This window comes from Chenopodium quinoa, unplaced genomic scaffold (assembly GCF_001683475.1).
Source record: "Chenopodium quinoa cultivar QQ74 unplaced genomic scaffold, ASM168347v1, whole genome shotgun sequence".
Classification (NCBI taxonomy): Eukaryota; Viridiplantae; Streptophyta; class Magnoliopsida; order Caryophyllales; family Amaranthaceae; genus Chenopodium; species Chenopodium quinoa.
In genome coordinates this window covers 1,078,789-1,088,179 of record NW_018745248.1, presented here as the reverse complement: position 1 = coordinate 1,088,179, position 9,391 = coordinate 1,078,789, and the positions used below count along the sequence as shown (strand labels likewise).

Sequence of the window (9,391 nt, the reverse complement as noted above, 5' to 3'; positions counted from 1 at the left end):
GTATGCAATTGCAAGGTATAATGATCATTTATAATAGACTATATGTTCATTTTGACATGACGTTATTCTTAAAATTCTTTTGATATATGTGTGTGTGTGTTTATGGTTGTTCCTTGAAGTATACAAAAATATTTATTTTAATAACACTTTGATATAGATTCTTTAAGTTTATGTAACATAATATAAAAATAATGTTCATTTTTATATCGATTTGTGAACATTTATATTCTAAATTCTATATAAAAATTTATATATGCTCATTTTATTTGGATACAATGATCATTTATATAAAAAATAATGTACATTATTGTTATGCCAATTGAACATTTATTAAATATGTCATATCAATATAATTTTTATGCATACATATATATACAAACACGCAGTGGCGGATCTTGAAACTTTTTCTTTTGGGGGCTGATAATTTCTAATATAAGTATAAATCAAAAGTTAAAAACAACTTATCAATAAATAGATATTAGTATAAGTAAAGAACGACATACCGAAGGCAAAAAAGTACTCTATATTTTTAATTAAATAATTTATTGTCTTTGAAACTTTCATAACGTCTTGTCGCCTAAAATTATAAATTTGTTTTTTTAGGTTTTAACTGATCAGAATAACATAGACATTTATAATTAAAAATAAATTCAAAAAATTGAAAAACAATTTTTTTTAAAAAACAATTTTTTAAAAAAATTGTCGAAGTACAATTGTAGATCGTACAAACTTCAAATTAATGAATACCAAATATATAAATTGGAAGTTGGAATTAAATTGTGTTGATAAATATTGAATTAAAACGTCATAAAAGCAGGAAAGGGTTTGGGACTTTGGATTGTCAGTAATTTCTAGGGAATTGGACTATTGTAGATTAGGAAATAGGAATAAACTGTATTTGATTAGCTTTCTTTAATAGGCGGCTATTGCTAGAGTGCTAGGCAAATAAAGCAAACACTTAATTTTTTTACTGGGCTTTTACTTAATCAAAATATCTGGGGCCAAACCCTCTTAAGCCCCTATTATGATCCGCCCCTGCAAACACGGTTTATATTGTAGTGATACGATGTTTCATATAGGGTAGGTGATCGAAACATAAACTAAAATTTAGAGATGAAAATTCTAAACCATACTTATAATTTTATTGACACTGTAATTTGTTTGGATTACAGATAAACCAAATCATGAAGCTGAGAATACAGTACATTGCTCAATTGATGCTATTTTCGAAAAAATACAGAAGCTAGAGGCAATAGAAGAAGAGCAAAGAAGATTTATGGAAGCACAAATTACTAAAAATATTGATCTTTTCAAATATATGTTCATTTATGGATTTCTAAATGATCAAGTACATTAATATTCATATTTTTTTTAATTCATTAGTATAATTATTGGAATGAAAATGTTCTTCAACAAGAAGTCATATGTTCATTACCAGAATATTTTATGTTCAATTACATAATAACTATAACAAAATGCAATAAAATGTTCATAACCAAAAGACAAATGCTCATTGTTAAAACTAAATATGTTTGATTACATATCAGTTATTAGAAAAAGTTTAAGCTCTAACAATATAGTATATTGTTTCCATCCAAATTCTTAATTATTATTGTTTGCCAACCTATTCGCTACCTTAGTATAAAACAAAGCTAACAACCTATCATACTTAGACGAAATATGTAAACTACCACATTAATTAAACACTTTGAATTGAACATCTCTTGAAACATTTGGAGGCCGGAACTTGAAAGCACACTTAAAGGAACTTGATATTTTCTTAAATCACTTGAAGGAACTTGGCACAAACATTTCTTGAATCACTTGAAGAAACTTGGCCTTTTTTTGGAGCCGTTGGAGGATGTTGATTAATATGATTCAAAATGATCATTGCACCTTTCATAAACTTCTTCTTCCTTACCAAACAACACATATTTAGTTACTTTAATTCGTTACGAAGAATTTCATCATTATTACCCACTGCACACTAATGAACATAATTAGTAACATATATGTACAAATACAAAACAATAAACAATAAAAATCTTAAAGATCATTTAGCATTTATGAAAATAAAAAACAGCAAATTATAGTAATTACAATAAAAATAAATTACTGATATCAAAATATTTCATGTAAATAATAATACCACAACATGTACATTAGCATAAATGAACATGATCATTTAGCATTATCAAATTGATCAAAATAATAAAAACTGCATAAAAACACAAAAACGTATCTACAAAATTTATAGAACATATTAACATCATAATTGTTGTTCAAAGCAATAAAATATAATCATCCACATAAAACACCTACTTATTAACAATTAAGAAATAAAAACTACAAAATAATTATAGATTAGTACAATAACAATCAATATATGAGATCGAATAAATACAAAAATTGTAATACAAATTAACGTAAAAAAAATCTCAAAATCAGCAATCAATAAACAAAACACAGCTAACTAACTCACATAGATCGAAATCAGAGACAAATTTAATCAAAATTGTACTTAAATTAACTTGAATTAAAACAGCAAACACAAACCGAACTAAAATAGAGACAAAATCGATCAAAACAACTCACATTGATCGACAAACGAATCACGCAATCAGACAACACAAGGAAAAATAACTTCACTATCACGTTCAAAATCGACAATTGAAGAATGTAGAACTTCATAATCAATCACGATCAGCAACTCTAATCAATGATTCATCCTTGAATGAGAGAGAAACAATGTAGAACAAGATAGAGAAAATGCAAAAAAAAAAAAAAAAAAAAAAAAAAAAGAGAAAATTAGAGTATAAATCATATATATACATGGATTGAAGGATTAGAAAGGAACTTAATAAGAAGAAGAAGAAGAAAAAAAGAAAGAAAGAAAAACGACGTAGTACATTGGGGGAGTAGGGAGCTTTACGTACAGGGGGTTGTAGCTAAAAATTTTCAATAATACCTAGGTTCAAGGCTTTTCTTTTGGGCTTGATTAAATAATTACTTTAGCTTAAGTATGGGTTTAAGAAATCTAATAAACTAGTCTATCTTAATATAATTAGTCATGAAAGCTTTGACGAAAAACCCGACCCATAGATAAATGCTTGTTGGCCCAAAACTAGACTAGGAAAGGAATATAACGGGAGACATTTTAAAACGCGTTCAACAACGATAATATAGATTGTATTATTGATATCTCAATAATAATATCAATAATAATAATGAAAATAATAATTTAAATTACAATACGGAATTATATATAAAGTTCATATGTACTGAAAAGCGATATAAAAGACGCAAAGCGAAACTAATAATATTATTCATTTATAATGACCTAATAAAAAAAAGGACATTGTAATGAGTTTTATAAATAAAAGAATTAAGGAACACATTATAAACAATACCAATTGATAAACGAGTTGACGGAATCACCCAATACAACTTTATTAATCGATATTAATACGATAGCACGTAAAACGTTTTTAAAACTCCAAAAATCATTTTTATACCTATTAGATTGGTACTTTAGTCAAGGAATCACCCATGATGACCCGTATCAATCGCAATATGTTAAATATCAAAATTTATATATAATTTAGTAATACTTAGTGAATTAATGCTTAAGCTTAAGGAATCACTCTTTAAGGCTAATATCAATTCAGACAAGTCAAATACAGTTTAAATGGTTAAAACTCATGCATAAACCTTTTAAATACTCCCTCCGTTTCATAATGTTAGTCCCATATAGAATCATTCACATAAAATAAGAAAACAAATATATTTGATATCTAACATTAAAGTACAACAGATTTCATAATTAGTTTACCTTATTTAACTTTTTTGATTTTTTATTAGGAAAGCACAAGTGATAATTGCATAATTTAAGGTAAAAATTTCCTTACTTAGAGTCATTTTATCAATCCATAATGAATTAATTAAAAAAAAAATCAAGTTTAAATAAAATATATTCAATATGGGTAAATCTTTTTGAAACGCCCAAAATAGTATATGAGACTAACATTATGAAACGGAGGGAGTAATAACTTTCAATCATTTTAGTAAAACATTATAATAAGGTTTCAAAAGTTTGAGATTACCCTTAAATCAAATAGCCATCATAATAATTAAATTAGCATTTCAATTTAGAAATTGAGATTTAAATTAGAAATTAGGTTTTATACGTTGAAACACATATAAGGTAATGGTTCAAAAATACGGACCAATTATTCCAAGATTGACGTTTTGAGTATGATATTTTTGGTATTTGTCTATGGCTAATCTCTGAAATCCAATTCAAAGCGATGATGCTGAAGCTTGAGTAATTCACCTCCGTTAAAGCTCCACTGTAGAAGCTTATGAGCTTAACTCCTTATTGAAACAAAATTAGAGGTAAGTTCTGTTTTTTTTTTTTCATTTATTAACCATTGAATATCAATTTTTCAGGTCATTAGTCAAATTCGGGATATTTTAAGGTGAATTATTGAACTTTTTGTTATATTGCTCAATTTATTTATTAACGATTATAACAATTAATTTTGCTGCTAGAATTTCTTATGTGCATTTGACGTTGATAATCTTGAGAAAAAAGAATTTATTTTGATTTTTGGAACCTGATTTTAATGGGTTTAGGTTAAATAGTCAGTCTTCTCGGAGCACCGAAGCTCAATCCTGGTCCTGCCGCCGCCATCCAAGCTGTTATGCACCGAACCAATTGATTTGATTCCGCTACTTATCGAAATCAGTCCCTGAGATTTTCACTCTGGAGTACATTCCTAGGGTTCAAGAAGATTCTAGGGAAGAATTTTCCCGTAATCCTTGGGTTTTTGCCCTAGATGTTCTTCGCACTCATGGTAATTTCATTCTCCTTATCATTTTAATGGTTTTCAATTTTTGTATGTTGATGTATTGCGTTTTAATTTGATTGATTTAGGGTTTATTTTTTTTGTGAAAAATTATGTGTGGTTGATATTTCCCCTTTGCCTGCTATCAAAGTGTGTGAATGCTGATAGATTTGATAAGGTATTGAACTTTATCTTTTATTGTGTTCAAATTTGCGGTGATTGGTTTGATTAGTTTGTGATTGGGATGAAGATGATTGTAGTAGGATGTATAAATTTAGCCCGTTCGAGTGTAAATGAACATTCTTTTCAGTGCATTGTAGAAAACATGTGACTCTTGTGAGTATTAATTTTGGTTTGATTGAATAAAAAATAAAACCAATCTACCAGAAATTAGAATCAAAGCTTCAAAAGCAACTGCTAATTTAAGTATGGATTGGAAGCATACTTACCAGAATTGGTTTGTTGAAGTTTCTGATCAAGGAAAAGCTTTAGTTGAGGTATAAATTTTATCACTCTTATTTTGTATTAACAGAAATTCGATTGATTTAGCTAGACTACATAAAAGGGAAAAACTTGGTTTAGACTTTTCTGGTAGCTATTGTTAATTTGTCCGGCTTGTTGATTTGAGAAGATTGTAAATGACTGTTACCTTGCTTTATGTTATTGGTTCTGTGGTGATCTGTGTGTGGACAGTGGACATGGTTTCGGAGAATATGTTAGCTAAGAGGGATGAGTGATGATTGATAATTTTCAAAATATAAGTAACTAGGATATATTGAAAATTATGTTTACAGACTCTATTGAAGGATTTATTAAACTTTAGAAAATAATTATTAATATGCTCTTTTGTTAGTTATTGGGAAAAGACATTGATAAAGCATATAAAGAGTACACAATTCATACAATTACAATACCAAAATACACCCTGATTCAATTTTTGGTGTGTTTTGTTGGGTTCTAGTTTTTATTACTTGCTCCATATATTATCTTTGGCTGACCAAGAAAAGGGATTTACACCCTGATTCAATTTTTAGTGTATTTTGTTTATCATCTTTGTATGGTCACATGCATAGTTTTAATCGATGGGCTTATATCTTTTTCATTCTTAGTGCTGTTTATCAGTGCTGTTAAATTTATTGGCTGCATGGAAAATTTGATTAAGTTAAAAAAATGTTATTGTGTTTGTCACTACTCACTAGTATGTGTCTGTTGCTTCCCCGTGCTTGTTGCTTATAGTTGTGCACTCTATAATAAATTATGAGAGTATGATGAATGAAAGTAAATGCTGATTGAAATTGGCTGTATACACAGAATTATCAACGCTTTTCAAGATGCATAAGGAGAGGGGTGGGGGGGGGGGGGAAGGTACGAGACACTGTACTGAATTTGGCTGACAATCTTCAACTGTGTCTTGCGATTTATTTATTTGTCTTTTTGAAATTTAACTCTCACCCTTGCTGGAGGTCATTTATTTGTTTGTTCTATGAAGCTTTCTTATTGATATCTTAGGTGTAAGCTAAGTTCACTGATTCCGCAGCTAGATTGATCTCTATCTTGTTTGGTAATTCTAAATCAATTGGCTAGCATTGATCTGATCCTTTGCTTTATCAGTTTAGTTGGAAATGATCTAAGTGTTTGATGTATAAATCTTCTAGAAGACGTTGGTTGGTTGGTTGATCGGTTGATCTTAGGATACAATCATACATTTTCTCATCATACTTATTTAGCAATCCTTGTATCTTAGAGAAAGTTGTTAAAGTTATAAAAATTTTGATACCTGTCTATTTATGTGTTTTTTACATGCACCTGTGAGGCTGTGACTAACTAGCAGAGTGAAAATGGTCTACTATAAATTATGGCATGGGCTTTAAATTATTCACATCAAATTATGTCTTACTATCTAGAATAGTTAGATGCCAGAAAACATATACTTATTAACTATAACAGTTTGTGGTCAGTTACTGATTACAGTTTTTGAGCTACTGAAAGAAATCAAAGATATGCTTTAATTTGACAGAAGTTGACAAACCATATAGTCATTATTGCTGTTGTTAGATATGGCATTTCACTTTTAAGTGATTCTGGTTGTAAGAACATCATGTGCTCTTGTTAGGCTGGCTTTTACTTAGAAACCTTGTTCTATGTGATTCTTTAATATAGGTCAATAGATGCATGGGCAAAATGGGAAAGGCAGTTATCGAAGAAGCAGCTAATGCTGGACTTCATATTGTTCTTGTATCATTCGGTGCACAGGAGGAGAGTGGGCAACTTGTCTAAGTGGGAGATAAAGAAATTCAGGTACACGGTCCTTCTAAAAGAGAAGATATCCTTGCCTCTGTCTATGATGAATATCCTGAGCTGATTGTGGTATACTATACAGTGCCGACTGCAGTAAATGGTATGGAGAACATATGAAAACTTGTAATTTATATCTTTGTGTCTTGTTGCTTATAATTAATTAATGTGGTGCAACTGTTTGATGATTGACACTATCTAACTTTATCTTGGTAATAGGAAATTAAGAAACCCCATTGTGAGTAATTGGCTGTAAATTAAAGGTTTAGACCTTTAATGTGGATGCGTTTTTGTTGACCAGCATTATTCAATCATTATCTTATGTGCAATTCTTCATTTTGTCAGTTCTTTGCTATTAAAATAAAGAGTTTGCTTTTCTTTCCCTTGCTATATTGCATTTGACTATTTTAATTGATAAGTTACTTGTGATCACTGGATTTTTTAAATTTATCATGTCTCGGCTTGATCATTTTACTAATACACGGAAATGGAGTTTTTGCTTATCGCTGATCCTTTGTGTATTTTTTTTTCTATGTAACTCTTCGTTTTCCGGGAAATGTTTTCTGTATTGAGCTTTCAGGGTAGTTTTTTTTTGGGATGGATTTTGAGGGGTATGAGGCCTCTCTCAGTGTTAAGGGGTGAGGTTATATTCCTCCTATCTTATTTGTCTACGATGTTGTCTTAAACAGGCTGGGAAACATTCATTATATTTATCTCAGATAATATACTAAGCAAGGTCATGGGATTTATCTCTGTCCCAATTTATCTCTCAAGGGTGACAGACAGTCCTAAGTTGTTGCTTCAATTAGGAGTCACTTTTTCTAGTTGTGCATTGTTTGGTATCACTTTCCGGTATGCAGTGAGAAGAGATATTGATGATACTCATCTTAAAACCGGAGCAGCTGGAGCTTTCGCTGTAGTCAAAGGTACTTACTAGACATGTTAAGTCATGAGTATGGATGATACGACTTTCAAGGAGTTCTTAGAATTTAGTTCCTCGTATGCCAGGTCTTGCTACATTGTATGGAGGATCCCCTTTAGAGTTCAACTCAACAAGTTTCCTATCGCATGTTGTGGATGGAGCGTTCTTTGTGTTCCAAGATCTGTTTATATTCACTTGTGTGGAGGATCCCCTTTAGAGTTCAACTCAGCAAGACTACTTTGCACTTACTGTCAATACTACTTTATATTTTTCTACTTGAGTAGCACCAAATTTGTAAATTTTACTAGTGTTCTACGGAAAAAAAAAATAAAAAATTGTTGTTTCTTGGGTTTTTTGTTATTAGTTTTGTGGCCAACTGTACTAATTAAAAATTTTGGAATAAATGAAAATTTACGTTGAATGATAAGCTGCCAACAGCCCAGCAAATTATGTGGGAGTTTTTTTAATAGAGGCTAAATGTATTTGTAACAGGTAGTTAAATGCCATAAGCCATTATTTGTAACGGACAATTGAAATGCCCATTACGAATAACAGGTTATTTGTAACGAGCACTTGAAATGCCCATTATGAATAACGGGTTATTCGTAACGGACACTGCCCGTTACAAATAACACTGGCTATCCGTAACGGTGGCATACGTAACGCCTGTTGCCCGTTACAGATAGGCCTTTTTTGCCCGTTACGAATAACTATTTTTCCACTAGTGTGGGTCAGCAATTAATGTTTGTCCACTACAAACTACGAGGATGTTGGGGATAAGGGATGAAGACTTGTCTCCATCAACACAAGGAATAAGAGCTTATGACAATACTCGTCGCCAAGCTCTTGGGACTATTACTATGAATGTAACCGTAAGAGTTATAAACATGCTACAACGTTCCAAGAGGTTGATATCAAGGCTTTTTTCTACTTATTGTTGGGACGCCCTTGGCTTCATGATCTTAAGGCCGTCCCTTCATCAACTTGTGAAGGCTATAGTTGGAGGAATTCCTATTACAATTGATGCCTCCCAATTGAGAATCAAGGTAATTGATAAACCTCTCATAAACATGGAGCACGATGACAACGATGAAGACTTATGGGGCTTTAACGCAGAAGAAGTCTCCTTAATCGAGGAAGATGAAAGGACCTCTCTTTGCCACGACCTCCATTCAAATATGATAATGGTATACTTCGAAAACAAGGACACTTTATTGGAATGACTCTAGGAAAGAAGAAAGGAGTAGCAATGCAAACAAAATTGCATGGCCTTCCTAAATTAGGTACTTTTGGACTTGGTTTTGAACAGACTCCGAAAGACTATAAG

The 9,391-nt window shown here is 30.8% G+C and overlaps 1 long non-coding RNA gene across 2 annotated transcripts; it reads left to right on the top strand.

Moving 5' to 3' along the window:
* The first annotated feature begins 4,142 nt into the window (after positions 1 to 4,142).
* LOC110711245 lies at positions 4,143 to 8,485 on the top strand. Of its 2 annotated transcripts, XR_002509314.1 has the most exons (5): positions 4,143 to 4,478; positions 4,636 to 4,856; positions 7,008 to 7,245; positions 7,832 to 8,068; positions 8,151 to 8,485. It is a non-coding gene; the product is annotated as an uncharacterized LOC110711245 (long non-coding RNA). The 2 variants fall into 2 exon arrangements; XR_002509313.1 differs by having other exon boundaries at positions 4,145 to 4,478; positions 7,832 to 8,485.
* The last annotated feature ends 906 nt before the right edge of the window (positions 8,486 to 9,391 follow it).